Source organism: Delphinapterus leucas, chromosome 1 (assembly GCF_059928025.1).
Source record: "Delphinapterus leucas isolate spDelLeu-1000000601 "Yukka" chromosome 1, BTC_Dleu_Yukka2, whole genome shotgun sequence".
NCBI lineage: Eukaryota > Metazoa > Chordata > Mammalia > Artiodactyla > Monodontidae > Delphinapterus > Delphinapterus leucas.
Window position 1 is genome coordinate 148,470,983 of NC_143129.1, and position 26,581 is coordinate 148,497,563.

The 26,581-nt window shown below is 36.7% G+C and overlaps 1 protein-coding gene across 8 annotated transcripts in view; it reads left to right on the top strand.

The window, feature by feature from the left end:
- FAF1 (Fas associated factor 1) overlaps nt 1–26,581 on the top strand; it is a 487,383-nt gene that overhangs the window by 180,810 nt on the left and 279,992 nt on the right. The gene's annotated exons all lie outside the window — the stretch shown is intronic.

Sequence of the window (26,581 nt, forward strand, 5' to 3'; positions counted from 1 at the left end):
CTCTTGGCTATTGTGAATAATGCTACAGTGAACATGGGATTGCAAGTATCTCTTGAGACACTGCTTTCAATTCTTATTTTTGGTGTGTGTGTGTGTTGTTTTATTTTATTGCAATATAGTTGATTTACAATGTTGTGTAAGTTTCAGGTGTACAGCAAAGTGATTCAGTTATACATGTACATATATTCATGCTTTTTTAGATTCTTTTCTCACATAGGTTATCGCAGAATATTGATTCAGTTATACATGTACATATATTCATGCTTTTTTAGATCCTTTTCTCATATAGGTTATCACAGAATATTGAATAGAATTCCCTGTGCTATACAGTAGGTCCTTGTTGGTTATCTATCTTATATGTAGTAGTGTATGTGTGTGTTCATCCCAGGCTTCTGATTTATCCCTCCCAACCCCCTATGTTTCCCCTTTGGTAACCATAAGTTTGTTTTCGCTATCTGTAAGTCCATTTCTGTTTTGTAAATAAGTTCATTTGTTTCTTTTCTTTCTTTTTTTAAATTAGATTCCACATATGAATGATATCATATGATATTTGCCTTTCTTTCTCTGACTTACTTCACTTAGTATAATAATCCCTAGGTCCAACCATGTTGCTGCAAATGGCATTATTTCATTCTTTTTTATGGCTGAGTAATATTCCCTTGTATGTAGGTACCACCACAGCTTTACCCATTCCTCCGTCGATGGACATTTAGGTCAGTTCTTTTGGATTAATACCCAGAAGTGAGATTTCTGGATCATATGTTAGCTCTATTTTTAATTTTTGAGGAGCTTCCATACTCTTTATCATAGTAGCTGCACATTTTACATTTTCAGCAATAGTGCACAAGGGTTCCAATTTTTTCACATCCTTACCAACACTTGTTATTTTCTGTTACTTTGTTTTTGTTTTTATAATGGCCATCTTAACATGTATGAGTTGATATCTCGTGGTTTTGGTTTGCATTTCATGATGACTGGTGATACTGAGCATCTTTTCATATACCTTTTAGTCATTTATATGTCTTCTTTGGAGAAATGTCTAATCAAGTCCTTTGCCCATTTTAAAATTGGGTTATTTAACTTTTGGCTATTGAATTGTGAATTTGTTTGTTTTGAATATGACCCCTTAACAGATATGTGGTTTGCAAATATTTCCTCCCATTCTGTAGGTTGCCTTTTTACTCTGTTGATTGTTTCTTTTGCTGCACAAAAGCTTTTTAGTTTAATGTAGTCCCACTAGTCTATTTTTACATTTGTTGTCTATGCTTCTGGTGTCATATCCAAGAAATCACTGCCAAGATAAATGTTATGGAGGTTTTTCTGTATGTTTTCTTCTAGTAGTTTTATACTTTGAGACCTGTAATCCATTTTGAGTTAATTTTTGGGTATGAAGTAAGATAAAGGTCTAATTTCATTCTTTTGCATGTGGATATCCAGTTATGCCCGTACCATTTGTTAAAGGGACTGTCCTTTCTCCATCATGTAGACTTGGCACCCTTGTCAAAGATCATTTGACCTATATGTGTGGGTTTATTTCCGGGCTCTCTGTTCTGTTCCATTGGTCTATATTTCCATCTTTACACCAGTACCATACTGTTTTGATTACTTTGTAAAATGTTTTTAAGTAAGTGTGAGGCCTCGAGCTTCATTCTTTCTCAAGATTGTTTTAGCTATTCAGGGTCCTTTGTGGTTCCATATGAATTTTGGTATTGTTTTTTCTATTTCTACAAAAAATGCCATTGGGATTTTGATAGGGATCACATTGAATCTGTATGTCCCTTTGGGTAGTATGGACATTTTAACAATATTAAGTCTCTCAATCCATGAACATGTGATGTCTTTCCATTTATCTGTGTCATCTTTTAATGTCTTTCAGCAGTGTTTTATAGTTTTCATTGAACAGGTCTTTTGCCTTCTTGGTTAAGTTTATTCCTATGTATTTTATTCTTCTGATGCTGTTATAAATGGGATTGTTTTCTTAGTTTCCCTTTTGGATTATTTGTTGTTACTATATAGAAACAGCTATTTTGTATCCTGCAACTTTGCTGAATTCATTTATTAGTGCTAATACGGTTGTGTGTGTGTGTGTGTGTGTGTGTGTGTGTAATCTTCAGGGTTCTTTACATATAAGACATATTATCTACAAAGAGAGATAATGTTACTTCTTTTTTCCTGATTTGGATGCCTTTCATTTCTTTTTGTTGCCTAATTGCTCTGGCTAGGATTTCCAATACTATGCTGAAAAGAAGTGGCAAGAGTGGGCATCCTTGTATTGTTCATGATCTTTAGAGGAAAAGTTTTTCATTTTCACTATTAAGATGTTAGCTGTGATCTTTTCATATATGGCCTTTATTGTATTCAGGTAATTTCCTTTTGTTCCTAGTTCGTTGAGTGTTTTTGTCATGAAATGGTATTTTGTCAGATGTTTTTTCTGTATCTATTGAGATGACCATGTGATATTTTCCCCTTCATTCTGTTAATATGGTATATCACATTGATTGATTTTCATATGTTGAACCATGCTTGCATCCCATGGATAAATTCTACTTGGTATATGATCCTTTTAATGTGCTGTCAAATTCAGTTTTTAAGTGTTTTGCTGAGGATTTTTGCATCTATATTCATCAGGAATATTAAGCCTGTTGGTTTTTGTTGTTGTTGTTCTTCTTCTTATAGTGTTTTTTTCCTGGCTTTGGCAACAGGGTAATGTTGGCCTCATAAAATGAGTATGGAAGTGTTTTACCTCTTCAAATTTGGGAAGATTTCGAGAAAGATTGATGTTAACTTTTCTTTAAATGTTTGGTAGAATTCTCCAATGAAGCCATCTGGTGCTGGTCTTTTTTTATTGGGAGGGTTTTGATTATTGATTCAGTCTCCTTACTTAGTTACAAGTGTGTTCAGATTTTCTTTTTCTTTATGATTCAGTCTTGGTAGATTATATGTTTCTAGGAATTTACCCATTTCTTCTAAGTTATCCCATTTGTTGGTATATAATTGTTTATAGTAGTCTCTGTGATTCTTTTTATCTTTGTGGCATCAGTTGTAATATCTCCTTTTTCATTTCTGATTTTATTTGAGTCTTCTCTCATTTTTTCTTGGCTTAGGCTGAAAATTCATCAGTTTTGTTGATTGTTTCAAACATCAGCTCTTAGTTAGATTGATTTTGTCTGTTGTTTTCCTATTCTCTTTTCATTTATTTCTAGTCTTTATTGAAGACTAACTTCCTTACTTCTACTAACTTTGGGCTTAGTTTGTTCCTCTTTTTCTAGTTACTTGAAGTGTAAAGTTAGGTTGTTTATTTGAGATCTTTCTACTTTTTTAATGTAGGCCTCTAGTACTGTAAACTTTCCTCTTAGTACTGCTTTCCCTGCATCCCATAAGTTTTGGTATTTTGTGTTTTATTTTCATTTGTCTCATGATATTTTCTAATTATCTTTCGATTTCTTCTTTGGCCCATTGGTTGTTCAAGCAAAAGTTGTTTAATTTCTATATATTTGTGAATTTTCCAGGATAGATGACATGTTAGGTTACAAACAACAGATTTAAGAAGATTGAAATCATACCAAGTATGTTTTCCAGCCACAATATACTGAAACTAAAAATCAATAGCACTTTTCCTTTACCCTTTTCTTCTTAAATTTATTATCTATCCTGGAGCATGTTCCATGTGTGCTTGAGAAGAATGTGTATTCTGGTGCTGTTGGGTGTTACGTTTTGTACATGTCTGTTAGTTCCATTTCATCTACAGTGTTGTTCAAGTCTTTATTGATATTCTTTGTGGAAGTTTTATCCGGTATTGAAATCCCCTACTATTATTGTGTTGTATATTTCTCCCCTCTGTTCTTCCATTGTTTGCTTTATATATTGGGTTCTTTGTTTTGGGGTACATATATGCTTATAATTGGTACATCTTCCTGGTGAGTTGACTCTTTTGTCATTATATAATATCTTTCTCTCTCTTGTAGCTCTTTTTTCTGAGTTTTTAAAAAAATTGAATTATAGTTGATTTATAGTATTATGTTAATTTCAGGTGTACAGCATAGTGATTCAGTATTTTTGCAGATTATATTCCATTATAGGTTATTACAAGATATTAGGTATAATTCCCTGTGCTATATAGTATTATTTCAGATTTTTATCTGTTTCAAGAAAACTAGAAGGCAGTCCTATATTAAATAAATTTTAACTGCTATTGTATGGCATGTGACTGAGTAGATAACAGTGTCTCTTTCAAATTGACCTGATTCTTTTTGTTGCTGGAATATTTGGCATATAGTGAAAGTTCATGGATATTTTAATCACTTGAACCACTTTTTCATTGGTTCACTCAGTTGGAGTGACATCCGCTGCTCATTTCAAAGATGGTGATCAAAATGCTGGCTTCTGGATTATACATCTTAATATTACACTTTAAGTCTATTGTAGTTTGGAGAATATGAACTATTTTAAAGCTTTGTTATAGAAATATATGATAGAATTTCTAGGGATCACATTTTGTAAACTCTTGGCCTTTTAATTCACTGTAAAAGCAGACTTGTGCCTAAGTATGGTAGACTAGAAGCATTTGTGTTATTCTGTTTGAAAACAAATACAATTTAAATAGTTACATATGTTTTGTAAATAAAATTTGATTCCAAATGAATTGTAAACCAAATATTATTATTGTATGATATGTATCTTTCTCCAGCTTCTCTAAACTCTTCCAATTTTTTATTTGTTCTGGATTATATTTGTTCTCTTATTATAAATTATGTGCCAGTCACACATCACGTCATGCACCTTTTCTTTGTTCATTGTTGGTTTGTTGATATGCATCACTGTGGAAGGTATACTCAGGGATATTTGGGATTGTTAGAAGTTTTTTCTTCTTTCATTTCTTTCACTGCTTTTGATTAAGTTCTGTTAGTTTTATCACAGTATCATTTGAATTCCTCCTTTATTTGGATCCCCTCCATTACAGTTCAAGAATGAATTTCTTTCATAAGTTATTAAAATAATTCCTCCCTCTATTTCCATTCTTTCAGTTTCTTTCTTCCTGTAGTCTGTATTTTACATAGTTTCCCTGTAGTGATCCTTCTAGAATATAAATTTCCTCATATCCTTCATTGGTTCCTTATTTTTTATATTCTGTTACTTATTAAGGAATTGGATAAATACTAATTTTTCTGTATGTATATAAATATTAAAAGGCAAAGAGATGCTAAATAAGATAATGCCACTTCCCATGCTATTACCAGGGAGACTCAACATAGTATAAAAGTAAGCCTAGGGGCAGCCAAGAAGTTTATATCAGAGTGACACGTAGTAGTAATTGTATTGGTCTGTTAATGTTTTTAGTGTCCTGTTTATTACTGCAGTTTCATTTTGTTACAAAATCTTTCTGGATTTTCTTATCTTAAATAAATTTAGAGAATTATTTTATTATTCATTTATTTATTTTTAAAATAAATTTATTTCTTTTATTTATTTATTTTTGGTTGCATTGGGTCTTCATTGCTGCGCGCTGGCTTTCTCTAGTTGTGGTGAGCGGGGGCTACTCTTCGTTGCCGTGCACGGGCTTCTCTTTGCGGTGGCTTCTCTTATTGTGGAGCATGGGCTCTAGGGCGCGCGGGCTTCAGTAGATGTGGCGCATGGGCTCAGTAGTTGTGGCTCGTGGTCTCTAGAGCACAGGCTCAGTAGCTGTGGCACACGAGCTTAGTTGTTCTGCAGCATGTGGGACCTTCCCGGACCAGGGCTTGAACCCGTGTTCCCTGCATTAGCAGGTGGATTCTTAACCACTGCACCACCAGGCAAGCCCCTAGAGAATTATTTTAAAGCATAAGTTCTTCTATAAAATACTATCTAGTGTGAAGTAGTGTCATTGTTAGGGTAGGAATTATTGTGTATTATTATGTTTAAGATCTAGCAATGGATTTAACCTAACATACAGGTATTTGTTCAATAAAGTTTGTTGAATCAATGCTGTCAGCAAACCTACTTTTGCTGAGCCTGTTCAGCATAGCCTTAGTTCCGTTTCTAGCATGTAGCAGAAAAATAGGTCCGTTGTTAGTTAAACCATTTGCCTTTTTTTTTTCTTTCCTGCGGTACACGGGCCTCCCACTGCTGCAGCCTCTCCTGTTATGGAGCACAGGCTCCGGACGCGCAGGCTCAGCGGCCCTGGCTCACGGGCCCAGCTGCTCCGCGGCATGTGGGACCTTCTCGGACCGGGGCACGAACCCGTGTCCCTTGTATCGGCAGGCGGACTCCCAACCACTGCGCCACCAGGGAAGCCCTATTTGCCTTTTTCTGTTGTTTTTATTTTTATTTTTTTATACAGTAGGTTCTTATTAGTCATCCATTTTATACACATCAGTGTATACATGTCAATCCCAATCTCCCAGTTCATCACACCACCCCCACCACCACCCCCACCACTTTCCCCTCTTGGTGTCCATACGTTTGTTCTCTACATCTATGTCTCTGTTTCAGCCCTGCAAACTGGTTCATCTGTGCCACTTTTCTAGGTTCCACATATATGCGTTAATATACGATATTTGTTTTTCTTTTTCTGACTTACTTCACTCTGTATGACAGTCTCTAGACCATCCACATCTCTAAAAATGGCCCAATTTCATTCCTTTTTATGGCTGAGTAATATTCCATTGTATATATGTTGTTGTTTTTAATCTACTTTCTTAAAACTACTTTTATTATGTTGGATACCATTTTAGTTTAAAAGAATCAGATTGAGTATCAAAAGAGTGAAAACATTTAGCAAGTGCATTTTGAGGCTGAAAAAATAATTTGGGGTATTTACAACCAGTTTTTGTCTTGAATATATAAACTTGGATTCTGGACTTTGCAACTCAGATAAAGTATGTAATTTTTAGCACAGGCCTTAACTCCTCTATGCCTTAGCCACCCTTTATGAATAATAAGCACTATGTAAGTGTTTTCTGTTTTTGGCTGTTAGTGCGTGTTAAAGATAAAAAGAGTAGCAATCTTATTTGTCTCACATAGATGGTGTTAGCATGAAATAACAAGAGAACTGATCATAGCCTGTTCTTTGGGGAGAAAAGGTAGCAAATGTTGTGCATTAGTAGCATTATTCTTTGGTCCGTCTGCAAACTAATGTCTACTGTCACCATGCCAACAATTATGTACTCCCCAAATTATTTATAAAATCATTTTTTCAAGTTTTGTTGAGATATAATTGACAGAGCACTGTATAAGTTTAAGTGTGCAGAATAATGATTTGACTTACATACATCATATAAAGTCATTTTAAAATATAAATAAGCAGCATCTCAGACTGGTCTTACTGTGCATAGTTTATTTTTATATATGCATTAGCAATATTTTTTTTGATTTAGTTTCACATTTTTAAGTACTTCACTTTCAGTAAACATTTTTCAAATGGAGACATATATAAGGAACAAAATGAGTACCTTCCCTTTCTCTGATTCTTAACTCCCTGCTATTGTCAGTTTGGTTTGTGGTTTAAGGTTGCCATTTTATAAAATGTCTTTACTTTATTTAAAAGTAATGTTCACTCGATTACTTTTATTCCTTATGTCACTTTTGTTGTCTGCAAAGCAAGGCAGTGACTATCAGAAGCATAGACTTATGTTTTCTAACACCTTTAGTTTCTTCCATTCATCTTTCAGTCTCCTCTTCCTCTGATAATTCCCTATCATCTTCCTTTGAAAGATTATAAAATAGCTTTTTTTCCTTTTTAAAGGAATAAACATACATAGTAATGGCTCGGACATACATACACAAGCATACCTTGGAGATACTGTGGGTTCGGTTCCAAGTCCACTGCGATAAAGTGACTATTACAGTAAAGCAAGTTACATGAATTTTTCGGTTTCCCGGTGTGTAAAAAAGTTGTTTACACTATACAACTTATTAAATGTGCAACTATATTAAATGTGCAGTGGCATTATGTCTAAGAAAATAATGCAAATGCCTTAATTAAAAAATATTTTATTGCTAAAAAATGCTAACCATCATCTGAGCCTTCAACGAGTCAGAATCTTTTTGCTGGTTGAGGATTTGCCTCAAGTTGATGACTGCTTGACTGATAAGGAGGGTGGTGGTTGCTGAGGGCTAGGGTGCCTGCGGCAGTTTCTTAAAATAAGACAATGGTTTGTCACATCAGTTGACTCTTCCTTTCACAAATGAGCTCTCTGTAGTGGGTGATGCTGTTTGTTAGCATTTTACCCACAGTGAGCTTCTTTCAAAATTGGAGTCAATCCTCTCAAACCCTGCCACTGCTTTATCAACTAAGTTTATGTAATATTCTAAATCCTTTGTTGTCATATCAGCAATCTTCACAGCATCTTTACTAGTAGCAGATTTTATCCCAAGAAACCACTCTCTTTGCTCATCCATTAGAAGCAACTCCTCATCTGTTCAAGTTTAATTGCAAGATCACAGCAATTCAGTCACATCTTCAGGCTCTACTTCTGATTCTAGTTCTCTTGCTATTTGCACCACATCGGCAGTTACTTCCTCCACTGAAGTCTTCAACTCCTCAAAGTCATCCATGAGGGTTGGAATCCACTTCAAACTTCTGTTAATGTTGGTATTTTGACCTCTTCCCATGAATCATGACTTTTCTTAATGGCATATAGAATAGTGAATCCTTTCCAGAAGCTTTCAATTTACTTTGCTCAGATCCATCAGAGGAATCACTATCTATGGCAGCTATAGCCAAATGAAATGTATTTCTTAAGTAATAAGACTTGAAAGTTGAAATGACTCCTTGATCCATGGGCTGCAGATAGATGTTGTGTTAGCAGGCATTAAAACAACATGAATCTCTTTGTACATCTCCGTCAGAGCTCTTGGATGATCAGGTGCAGTGTCAGTGAGCAGTAGTAGTTTGGAAGGAGTCTTTTTTTTCTGAGCAGTAGGTTTCAACAGTGGGCTTAAAATATTCAGCAAATCATGTTGTCAGATGTGCTGTCGTCCAGGCTTTGTTTTTCCATTTATAGAGCACAGGCAGAGTAGATTTACTGTAATTCTTAAGGGCCCTAGGACTTTCAGAATGGTAAATGAATATTGGCTTCAGCTTAAACTCACTAGCTGCATTAGCCCCTAACAAGAGAGTCAGCCTGTCCTTTGAAGCTTTGTAGTCAGGCATTGACTTCTCTCTAGCTATGAAAATCCTAGATGGCATCTTCTTCTAATATAAGGCTATTTTATCTATATGAGAATCTGTTGTATACTGTATTTACCTTCATTAATTATCTTAACTAGATCTTCTGGCTGACTTCCCATAGCTTCTACCTCAACACTTGCTGCTTCACCTTGCATTTTCTTGTCATGGAGACGGCTTCTTTCCTTAGCTGCATACTTCTGTAGCTTCCTCACTTTTCTCAGCCTTCATAGAATTGAGGTAGGACCTTGCTCTGAATTAGGCTTTGGCATAAGGGAATGTTGTGGTTAGTTTGATCTCTGCAGAGCTCTAGAACTTACTACATGTCACCAACATGGCCACTGTCTTATCATTTGGGTATTCACTGGAGTAACACTTTTAATTTTCTTCGAGAACTTTTCCTTTGCATTCACAACTTGGATAATGTTTGGTGCGAGAGGCCTAGCTTTTGGCCTATCTTGGCTTTTGACATGCTTTCCTCACTATGCTTAATCATTTTCAGCTTTTGATTTTAAAGTGAGAGACATGACTCTTCCTTTCACTTGAACACTTAGAGGCCATTGTAAGGTTATTAATTGTCCTAATTTCCATACTGTTGTGTCTCAGGGATTAGGGAGGCCCAAGGAAATGGAGAGACAGTGGAATGGCCAGATGGTGGAGCACAACAAGAAACACACAACAAGAAACACAACATCAAGTTTCTTGTCTTATATGGGCAATGTTCATGGTGCCCCCAAACAATTGCAATAGTAACATCAAAGATCACTTGATCATGGATCACCATAACAGCTATAATAATAATGGAGATTGAAGTTTTGTGAGACTTACCAAAATGTGGCACAGAGGAATGAAATTAGGAAATGTTACTGGAAAAATGGCTCCAATAGACTTTCTGGTTGCCACAGATCTTCAATTTGTAAGAAATGCAATATCTGCAAAGTGCAATAAAATGAGGTAGGCCTGTAATAGTAAATAACACTGTACTTTCCCAAGTTCACATATTTAGCAATTACTGCTGAAAATTAGGAAGTAAATTCCAAAAGACTTCTGTGCGATCAGAATACGTCATTTTATTATAGATGTTTTTTGATTACTTTGGTCTTAATATTATGCTAAGTTCTTAGGCTCTGTGTAAATAAGACATTCCTTATCCCAGAAGACTCCATGGTCTATCTAGATAGAGGGAGGAAGAAGACATGGAAATAGCGGACACTCATTCATTCATTCATTCATCCACACACACACATACATATAATACACATTACCTCCCATACAGCAGCCACTATGCTCACTCTCCTTAGTTCCGTACGACGCTTATCACAACACTGTGAGGCAGATGTTATTATCCGCCTTTCGAAGATGAATAAACAGAGGCTCAGAGAATTCCTGAACCACAAATTCAGTCTTAAATGAATCTAGAATTCATGATCTTTCCAATAAAATAATGTCTATTATGAAAATACATGCAGAATGCTATGAGAATATTGAAAAGGAAGCAATTCAATTTTAGTTGGTGACGTGGGAGTACGGGAAGGGAATAAATTCAGTTGTAAGATTGGTGAGGAAAGATTTCAGAGAGGGACCAGGCTATGAAATACGAGTTAAAGTATGTCATGTGGGCAAAGTGTGGGGAAGTTTATTCTAGGCAAGGAAAAACACAGAGGCAGGAATCATAATGGTGTGTCTGGAGGAATATGCAGTCATGAGCATAAAGTTGGGGTTGTGGTCTTCAGTTAGCTGAAAAGTCCACTTAAATAGAACTTCTCCTTTTCTTTCAGTGACAGTTTCATGCTACAGTTCCCTCTCCTGAGCCTACCGCAGTCCCTGCCTCTGCTCTTTTATACTCATTGACTTACTTATTTTCACATTACCTTGACATAGCCAGAACCTGTATCCCCATATTATAGACGTGAGAACTGACATAAGTAAGTGAGTTCATTGGTTCATGGAGATTAATCGATATGGAGGGAGCTGTAAAAACTAGTCGAGCTGACCACAAAGTAAGCAGTCTTTTTTTGTCTTAGGGTTATCTAGTTTGTGCTTAAATTCTTTTAGCAGTGGGATGCTCATTAATTTTAAGGCAATAATTCCATTGTTCAGCGACTCTGACAAAAATTTTATAAATAAAAACGCTGTACCTCAACCACATGCAAAACAGAGGTATCGTTAAATGTATTAATTTTTTAAAATTTTTATTTATTTATTTTTAATCTTTATTGGGGTATAATTGCTTTACAATGGTGTGTTAGTTTCTGCTTTATAACAAAGTGAATCAGTTATACATATACATATGTTCCCATATGTCTTCCCTCTTGCGTCTCCCTCCCTCCCACTCTCCCTATCCCACCCCTCCAGGCTGTCACAAAGCACCGAGCTCATATCCCTGTGCCTTGCGGCTGCTTCCCCCTAGCTATCTACCTTACTACGTTTATTAGTGTGTATATGTCCATGACTCTCTCTCGCCCTGTCAAAGCTCACCCTTCCCCCTCCCCATATCCTCAAGTCCATGCTCCAGTAGGTCTGCGTCTTTATTCCTGTCTTACCCCTAGGTTCTTCATGACATTTTTTTTCCCCTTAAATTCCATATATATGTGTTAGCATACGGTATTTGTCTTTCTCTTTCTGACTTACTTCACTCTGTATGACAGACTCTAGGTCTATCCATCTCATTACAAATAGCTCAATTTCATTTCTTTTTAAGGCTGAGTAATATTCCATTGTATATATGTGCCACATCTTCTTTATCCATTCATCCGATGATGGGCGCTTAGGTTGTTTCCATCTCCGGGCTATTGTAAATAGAGCTGCAATGAACATTTTGGTACATGACTCTTTTTGAATTTTGGTTTTCTCAGGGTATATGCCCAGTAGTGGGATTGCTGGGTCATATGGTAATTCTATTTGTAGTTTTTTAAGGAACCTCCATACTGTTCTCCATAATGGCTGTACCAATTCACATTCCCACCACCAGTGCAAGAGTGTTCCCTTTTCTCCACACCCTCTTCAGCATTTATTATTTGTAGATTTTTTGACGATGGCCATTCTGACTGGTGTGAGATGATATCTCATGGTAGTTTTGATTTGCGTTTCTCTAATGATTAATGATGTTGAGCATTCTTTCATGTGTTTGTTGGCAGTCTGTATACCTTCTTTGGAGAAATGTCTATTTAGGTCTTCTGCCCATTTTTGGATTGGGTTGTTTGTTTTTTTGTCATTGAGCTGCATGAGCTGCTTATAAATTTTGGAGATTAATCCTTTGTCAGTTGCTTCATTTGCAAATATTTTCTCCCATTCTGAGGGTTGTCTTTTGGTCTTGTTTATGGTTTCCTTTGCTGTGCAAAAGCTTTGAAGTTTCATTAGGTCCCATTTGTTTATTTTTGTTTCCATTTCTCTAGGAGGTGGGTCAAAAAGTATCTTGCTGTGATTTATGTCATAGAGTGTTCTGCCTGTGTTTTCCTCTAAGAGTTTTATAGTTTCTGGCCTTACATTTAGGTCTTTAATCCATTTTGAGCTTATTTTTGTGTATGGTGTTGGGGAGTGATCTAATCTCATACTTTTATATGTACCTGTCCATTTTTCACAGCACCACTTATTGAAGAGGCTGTCCTTCCTCCACTGTACATTCTTGCCTCCTTTATCAAAGATAAGGTGACCATATGTGCGTGGGTTTATCTCTGTGCTTTCTATCCTGTTCCATTGATCTATCTTTCTGTTTTTGTGCCAGTACCATACTGTCTTGATTACTGTAGCTTTGTAGTATAGTCAGAAGTCAGGGAGCCTGATTCCTCCAGCTCCGTTTTTCGTTCTCAAGATTGCTTTGGCTATTCGGGGTCTTTTGTGTTTCCATACAAATTGTGAAAATTTCTGTTCTAGTTCTGTGAAAAATGCCAGTGGTAGTTTGATAGGGATTGCAGTGAATCTGTAGATTGCTTTGGGTAATAGAGTCATTTGCACAATGTTGATTCTTCCAATCCAAGAACATGGTATATCTCTCCATCTATTTGTATCATCTTTAATTTCTTTCACCAGTGTCTTATAATTTTCTGCATACAGGTCTTTTGTCTCCTTAGGTAGGTTTATTCCTAGATATTTTATTCTTTTTGTTGCAGTGGTAAATGGGAGTGTTTTCTTGATTTCACTTTCAGATTTTTCATCATTAGTGTATAGGAATGCAAGAGATTTCTGTGCATTAATTTTGTATCCTACTTTATCAAATTCATTGATTAGCTCTAGTAGTTTTCTGGTAGCATCTTTAAGATTCTCTATGTATAGTATCATGTCATCTGCAAACAGTGACAGCTTTACTTCTTCTTTTCCGATTTGGATTCCTTTTATTTCCTTTTCTTCTCTGATTGCTGTGGCTAAAACTTCCAAAACTATGTTGAATAAGAGTGGTGAGAGTGGGCAACCTTGTCTTGTTCCTGATCTTAGTGGAAATGCTTTCAGTTTTTCACCATTGAGGATGATGTTGGCTGTGGGTTTGTCATATATGGCCTTTATTATGTTGAGGAAATTTTCCTCTATGCCTACTTTCTGGAGGTTTTTTATCATAAATGGGTGTTGAATTTTGTCGAAAGCTTTCTCTGCATTTATTGAGATGATCATATGGTTTTTCTCCTTCAATTTGTTAATATGGTTTATCACATTTATTGATTTGCATATATTGAAGAATCCTTGCATTCCTGGAATAAACCCCACTTGTTCATGGTGTATGATCCTTTTAATGTGCTGTTGGATTCTGTTCGCTAGTATTTTGTTGAGGGTATTTGCATCTATGTTCATCAGTGATATTGGCCTGTAGTTTTCTTTCTTTGTGACATCTTTGTCTGGTTTTGGTATCAAGGTGATGGTGGCCTTGTAGAATGAATTTGGGAGTTTCGTCCCTCTGCTATATTTTGGAAGAGTTTGAGAAGGATAGGTGTTAGCTCTTTTGTAAATGTTTGATAGACTTCGCCTGTGAAGCCATCTGGTCCTGGGCTTTTGTTTGTTGGAAGATTTTTAATCACAATTTCAATTTCAGTGCTATTGATTGGTCTGTTTATATTTTCTATTTCTTCCTGATTCAGTCTTGGCAGGTTGTGCATTTCTAAGAATTTGTGCATTTCTTCCAGGTTGTCCATTTCATTGGCATAGAGTTGCTTGTAGTAATCTCGCGTGATCTTTTGTATTTCTGCAGTGTCAGTTGTTACTTCTCCTTTTTCATTTCTAATTCTGTTGATTTGAGTCTTCTCCCTTTTTTCCTTGATGAGTCTGGCTAATAGTTTATCTATTTTGTTTATCTTCTCAAAGAACCAGCTTTTAGTTTTATTGATCCTTACTATCGTTTCCTTCATTTCTTTTTCATTTATTTCTGATCTGATCTTTATGATTTCTTTCCTTCTGCTAACTTTGGGGTTTTTTTGTTCTTCTTTCTCTAATTGCTTTAGGTGCAAGGTTAGGTTGTTTATTCGAGATGTTTCCTCTTTCTTAAGGTAGGATTGTATTGCTATAAACTTCCGTCTTACAACTGCTTTTGCTGCATCCCATAGGTTTTGGGTAGACGTGTCTCCATTGTCATTTGTTTCTAGGTATTTTTTGATTTCCTCTTTGATTTCGTCAGTGATCACTTCGTTATTAAGTAGTGTATTGTATAGCCTCCATGTGTTTGTATTTTTTACAGATCTTTTCCTGTAATTGATATCTAGTCTCATAGCGTTGTGGTCAGAAAAGATATTTGATACAATTTCAATTTTCTTAAATTTACGAAGGCTTCATTCGTGACCCAAGGTATGATCTATCCTGGAGAATGTTCCATGAGCACTTGAGAAAAATGTGTGTTCTGTTGTTTTGGGATGGAATGTCCTATAAATATCAGTTAAGTCAATCTTGTTTATTGTATCACATAAAGCTTGTGTTTCCTTATTTATTTTCCTTTTGGATGATCTGTCCATTGGTGAAAGTGGGTTGTTAAAGTCCCCTGCTATGAATGTGTTACTATCGGTTTCCCCGTTTATGGCTGTTAGTGTTTGCCTTATGTATTGAGGTGCTCCTATATTGGGTGCATAAATATTTACAATTGTTATATCTTCTTCTGGGATCAGTCCCTTGATCATTATGTAGTGTCCTTCTTTGTCTCTTCTAATAGTCTTTATTTTAAAGTCTATTTCGTCTGATATGAGAATTGCTACTCCAGCTTTCTTTTGGTTTCCATTTGCATGGAATATCTTTTTCCATCCCCTCACTTTCAGTGTGTCTGTGTCTCTAGGTCTGAAGTGGGCCTCTTGTAGACAGCATATATATGGGTCTTGTTTTTGTATCCATTCAGCCAGTCTGTGTCTTTCGGTGGGAGCATTTAATCCATTTACATTTAAGGTAATTATCGATATTTATGTTCCTATTTCCATTTTCTTAATTGTTTTGGGTTTGTTATTGTAGGTCTTTTCCTTCTCTTGTGTTTCTTGCCTAGAGAAGTTTCTTTAGCAGTTGTTGTAAAGCTGGTTTGGTGGTGCTGAACTCTCTCAGCTTTTGCTTGTCTGTAAAGGTTTTAATTTCTCCATCAAATCTGAATGATGTCCTTGCTGGGTAGAGTAATCTTGGTTGTAGGTTTTTCTCCTTCATCACTTTAAATATGTCCTGCCAGGCCCTTCTGGCTTGCAGAGTTTCTGCTGAAAGATCAGCTGTTAACCTTATGGGGATTCCCTTGTGTGTTATTTGTTGTTTTTCCCTTGCTGCTTTTAATACGTTTTCTTTGTATTTATTTATTTTTTTTTTTGCGGTACGCAGGCCTCTCACTGTTGTGGCCTCTCCCACTGCGGAGCACAAGCTCCGGACGCGCAGGCTTAGCGGCCATGGCTCACGGGTCCAGCCGCTCCGTGGCATGTGGTATCTTCCCGGTCCGGGGCACGTACCCGTGTCCCCTGCATCGGCAGGCGGACTCTCAACCACTGTGCCACCAGGGAAGCCCTGTATTTAACTTTTGACAGTTTGATTAATACGTGTCTTGGCCTGTTTCTCCTTGGATTTATTCTGTATGTGACTCTCTGTGCTTTCTGGACTTGATTAACTATGTCCTTTCCCATATTAGGGAAGTTTACAACTATAATCTCTTCAAATATTTTCTCAGTCCCTTTCTTTTTCTCTTCTTCTGGGACCCTTATAATTCGAATATTGGTGCGTTTAATGTTGTTCCAGAGGTCTCTGAGACTGTCCTCAGTTCTTTTAATCTTTTTTCTTTATTCTGCTCTGCAGTAGGTATTTCCACTGTTTTATCTTCCAGGTCACTTATCTGTTCTTCTGCCTCAATTATTCTGCTCTTGATCCCATCTAGAGTATTTTTTAATTTCATTTATTGTGTTGTTCATCGTTGCCTGTTTCATCTTTAGTTCTTCTAGGTCCTTGTTAAATGTTTATTGCATTTTCTCTATTCTGTTTCTAAGATTTTGGATCATCTTTACTATCATTATTCTGAATTCTTTTTCAGGTAGACTGCCTATTTCCTCTTCATTTGTTAGTTCTGGTGGGTTTGTATCTTGCTCCTTCATCTGCTGTGTGTTTTTCTGTCTTCTCATTTTGCTTATCTTACTGTGTTTGGGGTCTCCTTTTTGCAGGCTGCAGGTTTGTAGTTCCCGTTGTTTTTGGTGCCTGTCCCCAGTGGCTAAAGTTGGTTCAGTGGGTTGTGTAGGCTTCCTGGTGGAGGGGACTAGTGCCTGTGTTCTGGTGGATTAGGCTGGATCTTGTCTTTCTGGTGGGCAGGCCCACATCTGGTGGTGTGTTTTGGGGTGTCTGTGTACTTATTATGATTTTTGGCAGCCTCTCTGCTAATGGGTGGGGATGTGTTCCTGTCTTGCTAGTTGTTTGGCATAGGGTGTCCAGCACTGTAGCTTGCTGGTCGTTGAGTAAAGCTGGGTGTTGGTGTTGAGATGGAGATCTCTGGGAGATTTTCGCCGTTTGATATTATGTGGAGCTGGGAGGTCTCTTTTGGACCAGTGTCCTGAAGTTGGCTCTCCCACGTCAGAGGCACAGCACTGACTCCTGGCTGCAGCGCGAAGAGCCTTTCATCCACAGAGCTCAGAATAAAAGGTAGAAAAAGTGGAAAGAAAGGAAGGAAGGAAGAAAGGAAGGAAGGAAGGAAGAAAGAAATAAAATAAAATAAAACAAAGTAAGATAAAGTAAAATAAAGTGATTATAATAAAAAATAATTATTAGGAAAAAAAATTTTTTTAGAAAAGTAAAAGCAAACAAACAAACAAACAAAACAAAAAAACCGGACGGATAGAGCCCTAGGACAAATGCTGAAAGCAAAGCTATACAGACAAAATCTCACACAGAAGCATACACATACACACTCACAAAAAGAGGAAAAGGGGAAAAAATAATAAATCTTGCTCTCAAAGTCCACCTCCTCAATTTGGGATGATTCGTTGTCTATTCAGGTATTCCAGGGATGCAGGGTACATCAAGTTGATTGTGGAGCTTTAATCCGCTGCTTCTGAGGCTGCAGGGAGAGGTTTCCCTTTCTCTTCTTTGTTCGCACAGCTCCCGGGGCTCACTTGATTTTGGCCCCGCCTCTGCGTATAGGTCACTGGAGGGCATCTGTTTTTCGCTCAGACAGGACGGGGTTAAAGGAGCAGCTGATTCGGGGGCTCTGGCTCACTCAGGCCAGGGGGAGGTAGGGGCATGGTGCGGGGTGAGCCTGCGGCGGCAGAGGCCTGCAGGATGTTGCACCAGCCTGAGGCACGCCGTGCGTTCTCCTGCGGAAGTTGTCCCTGGATCCCGGGACCCTGGCAGTGGTGGGCTGCACAGGCTCCCCGGAAAGGAGGTGTGGATAGTGACCTGTGCTCGCACACAGGCTTCTTGGTGGTGGCAGCAGCAGCAGCCTTAGCGTCTCATGCCCGTCTCTGTGGTCCGCGCTGTTAGCCGTGGCTCGCGCCCGTCTCTGGAGCTCCTTTAAGCAGCGTTTTTAATCCCCTCTCCTCACTAACCAGGAAACAAAGGGAAGAAAAATTTCTCTTGCCTCTTTGGCAGGTCCAGACTTTTCCCTGGACTCCCTCCCGGCTAGCCGTGGTGCACTAACCCCCTGCAGGCTGTATTCATGCCGCCAACCCCAGTCCTCTCCCTGCGCTCCGACCGAAGCCCGAGCCTCAGCTCCCGCCGGCCCCGCAGGTGAGCAGACAAGCCTCTCGGGCTGGTGAGTGCTGTTCGGCACCGATCCACTGTGCGGGAATATCTCTGCTTTGACGTCAGCACCCCTGTTGCTGTGCTCTCCTCCGCGGCTCCAAAGCTTACCCCCTCCGCCACCCATAGTCTCCACCCGCGAAGGGGCTTCCTAGTGTGTGGAAACCTTTCCTCCTTCACAGCTGCCTCCCAGTGGTGCATGTCCCGTCCCTATTCTTTTGTCTCTGTTTATTTTTTCTTCTGCCCTACCCAGGTACGTGGGGAGTTTCTTGCCTTTTGGGAGGTCTGAGGTCTTCTGCCAGCGTTCAGTGGGTGTTCTGTAGGAGTTGTTCCACGTGTAGTTGTATATCTGATGTATTTTCTGAGAGATGAGAAGTGCTTCCAGACACCAGAACTCCAGGCTAAGATCAGAGGAACAGGACAGATTGCTTACATTTCCCTTGAAATGGCTGCTAGTGTTGGAGGGTCTCCTGCAGAGGCCAGGAGTGGCTCTGTTTCACCGTGGGGACAAGGACACTGGCAGCAGAAGTTCTGGGACGTACTCCTTGATGTGAGCCCCCCCAGAGTCTTTCATTAGCCCCACCGAAGAGCCCATGTTGGCAGTGTTCTTTATTTTCGTTGTGGTGGTGGTTTTACAGGAGTATACATTTGTCAGATACCATCTCATCAAACTGCCTCTTGGATAAGTTCAAGTGCATTACTGTAGCACATATACCCTTTCTTATCTGGTCTTATCCTACCTTTCTAGCCCACTGCTTTCCTTCCCTTGTAAGTACCTAGTTCTGATTTCATTGTATGCCTACTATGTGCCAGGTGCTCTTCTAGTCGTTTAAGGATAGGCTTGACATTAAAATGTTTGTTAAGCTTTTACGGTAAGCAGCTTCAGGGGTTAAAAAAATACAGTCCCCAAAGGACAAATTAAGCAGTTGGGTAGTATGACAGAAAGCCACCACCTTTAGACAGAAGTGATTATTAAGGTAAACTAGTATGAAGCAGTAGTTCTGTGGCAAAGCTGTGGATTATGGAGAGTCCACAGCAACATCTAGCTGGTACCAACATGCTTGACAGCTAAGCCATTTCTTCTATTCCTCCATCCCTCTCATCTTCAGATTCTACCATTTATTAAACTCCATAGGAGTGTTTCTAATTTTATATGCATAAAAATCACCTTGGGAAGGGAATGGGGGATTGATTAAATGTATAAGTCCTGGGCCAAATACTATAGATTTAGATTCTAATTCTATAATGGGGTAGAGCCCACAAATCTGCATTTTTGAAAACAAATAGTACAGGTGATTCTGATGAAATTGAAGAACTATGTCTTAAGAAACATTGCTAAAGAGTCTTTTTCACAGATTACTGTCTTGTGCATCACCTTTTCCATTTTCAACATAAGCAATTTATACTTTCCTTCACTTTTTCTTATCTTGCTGTTTTAATACCCTCTGCTAATAGGTTTCCTCTTTTCTGTTTCCCATTCAATTCTTCGCTCTACTGCTAGATTTTCTTGCTTAAAATGAATGAATAACAAGTTCCTCAATATACATGGTTGCAATCTGGCACTTAGAAGAAAGACTTTCAACAGGTATTAGTTGCTTTGTTCACTCTTACTTTCTTGAGTCCTAGGATAGAAATTGCCTTCCTCTGTTTTTGAATAATTCATTTCCAACCGCATTCCTGCTCCATTGTTTGTTGTAGAAAATTTATGAAATGGACAAAAGTGTGGAAAAAGTAAAAATTACCAGTAATTCTACTTTTAACTACAGTTAGCATTTTGCTGCATTTACTTCCAGTTTCATTCTATGTCTGTTGTATAAATCTATGTTTTACAAAATTGAGATAGACTATATTTGATGCTTTAGAAACTGCTCTTTTTTACTTGTAGTATTATATCATCATCATTTTCCATATTTTAAAATACTCTTGAAGCACACAGTTTTTAAAACCTGTGCTATGATTTATCGTAGCATTTTCCTTTTGCTGGTTATTTTGAGCTCCCCTCCATTCCTGATCTCTCACTATAACATACCGCAGTGAAGTTTGTTGAACCTCAGTGATTATTTTTCTACATAGAGATGCCTAGAGGTGCAATTCTGCATGAGAGGGGATGCACATTTTAAAAGGTTTAGATATATTCTACCAAATTACTCCTTAGAGAAGCCTTATTTTAAAGTGCCATCAACAGTATACTAATTTATAGTCTTGCCAGTAGTTTGTGATATTAAACAAACAAAACCAACAAAGACCTCAAGAGATCAGAGTATAAAACTCTTAGAAGAAAATATAAGGGAAAGCTTCATGACATTGGGTTTGGCAGCGATTTATTGTATATGATACCAAAATACAGGAACAAAAGAAAAAGTAAGTGAATCAGATCTCATCAGAATTCAGAAGTTGTGCATCACAGGATGCTATCCATAGAATGAAAAAGCAACCTACAGAATGGTAGAAGATATTTTTGAACCATATATCTGATAAGGGACTAATACCCAGAATATATAAAGAACTCATACAATTCAACAGCAACAAAAAACAACCCAATTAAAATTGTTCCCACTACAAAAAAGAAATGATAATAATGTGATATGATAGAGGTGTTAGCTAATGCTACAGTGGTAATCATATTTCAATGTATAAATGTATCAAATCAACCCATGTATACATTAAACTTACACAATGGTTATATGTCCATGATATCTTAATAAAAAAATTTTTTTAAATGGGCAAAGGACTTGAATAGTTGTTTCTCCAGAGAAGATATACAGGTGACCAGTAAACACATGGAAAGATGCTGAACAACATGAATCATCAGCAAAATGCAAATCAAAACCACAGTGAGATACCACTCCATACCCCTTAGAATGACTGTTCTAAAAAACAACCAAACAAACAAAAAGTAACAAGCGTTGGCAAGGATATGAAGAAATTCGAACCCTTGTGCATTGCTGGTAGGAATGTAAAATGGTGCAGCTGCTGGAGAAAGAGTATGGCAGTTCTTTAAAAAAATTAAACACAGAATTACCATATGATCCATCAATTTCACTTTTGAGTATATACCCCAAATAAATGAAAGTAGGAACTTTTACAGAAAAACAGAACAAAAAATAGAAGCAACCCAAGTGACCATCAACTGCTGAATGGATAAGCAAAATGTGGTATGTACATACAGTAGCATATTGTTCAGCTTTAAAAAGGAATGGAATTCTGCTATATACTACAACATGGATGAATGTCGAAGACACTATGCTAAATGTTTCATAAGCCAGATGCAACAAGGACAAATATGTGTTATACCACTTACAAGAGATACCTATAATAGTCAGATTCCAGCAAGTAGATAGTGGTTACCAGGGGCTGGGGGGAGGTGGGAATGGGGAGTTATTTAATGGATACAGAGTTGCACTGTGGGCTGATGAAGAGTTTTGTAGATGGATAGTGATGGTGGTTGCACAATGTGGAATGTACTTAATGTCACTGAACTGTACACTTTAAAGTGGCACATTTTTATGGTATGTATCTTTTATTACACTAAAAAGGAAAAGAAAAAAAGCTTTGTCAGTTTAGAAATAAATGGTATCTTATGTTTTCAGTTTAGTTTTCTTTTACTACTCAGTTAATACACTAGGTTTATTGGCTCTTTTGTATGTAAGTTTATGTTTCTATTGTGACTTTCTTTTAAATTTTTTAAAAATTTATAAGAATTTTTTTATATATTAATGAGATTATCCTTTCATCCATTACTTGTTTAGCAAATATTTTCCCCATTTATATTTTCATTTTATTGTGCTTTTCAAGATGCAGAAGTTTTTTTATTTTTACAATATTGGACTTTTCCTTCACAGTTTTTCTTTTTGTTTGTGCTTAGGAAACCCTTCCTATTCTGACATATTACTCAGTTTCTGTATTTTCCAAAGTGCTTAACTTAGTGCCGTACACATATTGGGTAGAATGTGAACGTGAGGTTTTAGAACTGGAAGAGCCCTTAGAGGACATTTAGTCTAAATGCTTTATTTTACAGGTATGTAAACTTAAAACTCAGGGAGGCTGCCCTGCCATGGTAGTTAGTAGCAGACTCTAGAACAGCCAGTCACTGTCTTTTGACTTTTAGCCCAGTCTGTTATCCACTGAACTAAAACAATTCTGCTGTGTGGATAGTGAGCACAGAGTGTCTTTATTTGGGTAAAGGTTCTACAATACAAGAAGCAAAGAGGTAAACAGAAAACAAAGTTTCTAATGAAAAGTGTTTGATAATCTTTACTGATCATTATGCCTCATAAATGACTGGAACTTTTTCTCCATGTAAAATTATTTTAACTACTTCCCTTACATGTTAGTTATAATCATTAGGTTTCTTTCTGTATTAAGGGGAACATTAATATTTAGGAAAAAAAGACTTCTGTCTTTTAATCTTACAGACACAATTAAACATCAGCCTTTATAGCAATCTGATAGAGTGTTTTGTATGCATTGTTGGGTATAATCTCAAATCCTGTAGGACCCATTGACACACTGTAAATAACCTAAAAGTGAGTAGCGTTTTCTGGAATCCTTTTGTTTCAGACTGCCTACATATGCACATATTTATGATTCTTGTTGATAATTATAGGTGTTACAGAAATGATCTTTTTGTTTAAATTTATATGTTTGAGCAGCAAGATATACAAGGGCTGCATCTTTGACCATCTGAGATGGGAAGGTATAGAGGGAAAAGCAATGGAACATTGCCTTGTAGTCTTTGCCATTAACTTACTACTTGTTCTTGGGTAAGTCATATCCCAGAATGATTTTAAACAGCCTCTGAGCTGGGTCCTTTCTAGCCCTGAAAGTCTAATGTTATTGCTTCTGCTATAGAATCTTAATCTGATTTTTCTCAAAAGAATAGTTTCACAGTTGAAACAAGTGTTTGTAGGGGTTGGTGGCTTATAATGTTTAAAATAAGGAAATGAATGGAGGCAGTAGAAGATTTCTGACATTACAAAAAATGTGATTTGAACAAAGGAGGAAGAAATTCGCTTTTGAGAATTGTGCTTGAGAAAAATCCACATGATACACTATTTCTCATTTTGTTTTTTCTAGGTGACAGGTTTGATTTTCTTGTGTCTACTGGTAGACTAAGTCTCATTTTTCTTTAGGGTTGGTTCTTACTTTTTGGTGCCATGTTGTGTTGATATTTTTTAATTCAAAAAAATGGAACAAGGCGTCATTAATATGAAATGTATTCTTAGCTTTTTTAAAAAAATTAATGTGGAATTTGAGGCCCAGAGAGGGCCTATAAATTGGCTCAGTAATTAATAGTTACTTAATGATAGAATTGGGGTAATGCTTTTGAACCTAGTGATCATTACTTTTGTACAGTCAGTCTCAAGGAATCCCCCAAATTTCTGAACTATACTTTTGAGAATCACTGCTTTAGATGCACCAAAATAATGTCATAAAGATGTCTCAAAAGGATCAGCCTATATGCATGAAATGTAAGGACCTGTCAAAATAAACTTCTACACTCCTTAGGGGCAAACCATTAAATGCAGACCCTCATTAATGTAATTTTCATAATGTCTTGCGTTCAGTCAAAAACTAGGAGACATGAGAAGTAGCAAAATGTGACCCATAGCCTGAATAAAAATTAGAAAATAAAAATATATTCATAAATGGCAAAAATAATGGAATTAGAATTTTAAAACAGCTGTTATAAATATGTTTAAGGATTTAGAAGAAATCAAGAACTTGAATAAAGAATTGGAAAAAACCAAAGGAAAATTCTAGAGCTAAAATTTAAGATCTGCAATAAAATATTTACCCTGAAGGATTTAACAGATAGATGCTATTAAAGAAAAGATCAATGAATTTGAAGACATGGCAATAAAAACAGTGTACAGTGAAGTACACACAGCAAAAATACAGGGGAGAGGGCAAAGGACGGAGCTTAAGTGACCTGTCATGAAATAAAAAGTGGCCTAATATATACGTGATTAGATTCCCCCAAACAGAGGGGCTAATAGAAAGGGGGAAATTTTAGAGAAATAATAACAGAAAACAACCCCAATTTCATGAAAACTGTAAACTTACAGATCTAAGAAGCTTAGTAACTCCAAGTAGGAGTAACTCAAAGGAAACCACATCATATTAAAACTGCTGAAAATCAGTAGTAGAAGAAAATTTAAAGTAGCCAGAGGTGAAGAGACAAAGACACATTCCATATAGGGAAAAAAAGAAAATTTAAAAATAATGACTACAGACTTCTTATCAGAAGCAATGCAAGCCAGGAAACAATTTGGTGATATTTCTAAGTGCCAAAGGAATAAAATGTCAACCTGGAATGCTATATCCAACAAAAATATCTTTCAGAAATGAAGACTAAATAAAGATATTTTTTTCACACAAACAAAAACTACAAGAAATATTAAAGGAAGTTCCTCAGGCCGAAAGAAAATGATACCAGATGGGAAATTAGATTAACACAAAGAAATGAGAAGCACCAGAAATGGTAACAATTTGGGTATATACAAAATATTTTCTTTCTTTTTAATTTCTTTAAGAGATAAATGACATTATAAAGTAAAAGTAAGAGCAATGTATTTTGTGTTTTGTAAATTATGTAGAGATAAATGTATGAAAACAATGCAAAGAATAGGAAAGGGGAAAGGAAGTATGCTGTTGTAAGACAAGTCCTGTGTTACTTGAAGGTGGACTCTGTGAAGTTAAATATGCATATTCTAAACCCTACAGTAATCAGTAAAAATAAATCACACATAATGGTTATTAAGTCAAGGTTTGAAATGAAATGGAATATCTAAAACTGTTCGATAAATGCAAATGAAGGTAGAAAAAGATGATAAAAAAAATCAGGACAAATAGAAAACAAATAAGACTATAGATAATTACAATAAATATAAATGATCTCACATCCTTATGAGAAAGGTAGAGATTGTGAGACTGGATAACAAAGGAAACCCAATGATATATGTACAAGAAACCCACTTTAAGTATAAAGCATAAGATTGAAATATACATATTAGAAAATAGTAATCAATATGTATGTTATATTAACAGCATTATGCTATCATGCTAATATTAAGTGATGTAGACTTCTGGACAAAGAATATTATGAGGGATAAATGGGGACATTTCATAATGATGAAAATGTCAATTAATCACAAAGACGTAAGTATCCTAAATATGTGTGTATATAATAACAAAAGCTTGAAAGTATGTGAAACAAAACTAATCAATAGAACTGCAGGGAGAAAAGAACAAATCCACAATTATAATTGGAGATAACATTCCTTTCTTATAGTAATGTGCAGAACAACAGACAGAAAATATGAACAGAATATCAACCAGTTCGACCTACTTGAAATGTATAAAATGCTTCTCATAACCATAGGAAAATACATATTCTTTTCTCATGCATTTGCAACATTCATTAAGGTAGAAAATATGCTCAGCCATTAAACAAGTCACAGTGACTTAAAGTGACTTAAAAATCATGTGAGGTATGTTCTCTAACAACAGTGGAATTAAAATAGAAATCAAAGGAATCTGGAAAATCCTGATATATTTGGAAATCAAACAACATATTTCTAAGTAAACCATAGGTCAAAGAAGAAATCACAAAGGAAATTAGAAAATATTTTGAACTGAATTGTGATGGAAACGTGGCATATCCGTGTTTGTTTGATGCTAACAAAGTGGTATTGAGATGGAAGTTTATGGTTCACATGCTTAATTACAAAAGAAGGTAGTTCCAAAGGCAATGATCAAAGCTTCCAGCTAAGAAATAGGAAGTGTCCCTACCCCACCCCAGCCCACCCTTCTGCTTGCAGGAACCAGATTTACCTTCACCAGCTAGATTGGAAAACCTCATAATTCATAGAGGATAGAGTACAGTTGACCAATGACCTCATTCTTTGGATAGAATACAGTTGACCATTGAACAACACTGGGGTTAGGGACACCAACCTTTTGCACAGCTTAAAAATCCACATATAACTTATAGTCAGGCCTCCATGTACTCCATTCCTCTGTACCTGCATTTCCTCACTCACTGATTCAACCAACTGTGAATTGTATAGTACTGTAGTATTTACTATTGAAAAAATCCATGTATAAGTGGACCCCCACAGTTCAAACCTGTGTTGTTCAAGGGTCAGCTGTACTCAGAAGGCTCATGCCTCAGTCGTGTCAAGATTAGCTGTAGATTAATACTGCACAGGTACCAACATCTTAAAAGCAAAGACCCAAAAGCACTGAACTGTTTCCGGGTAACTTAACTGCCTCCCAGAA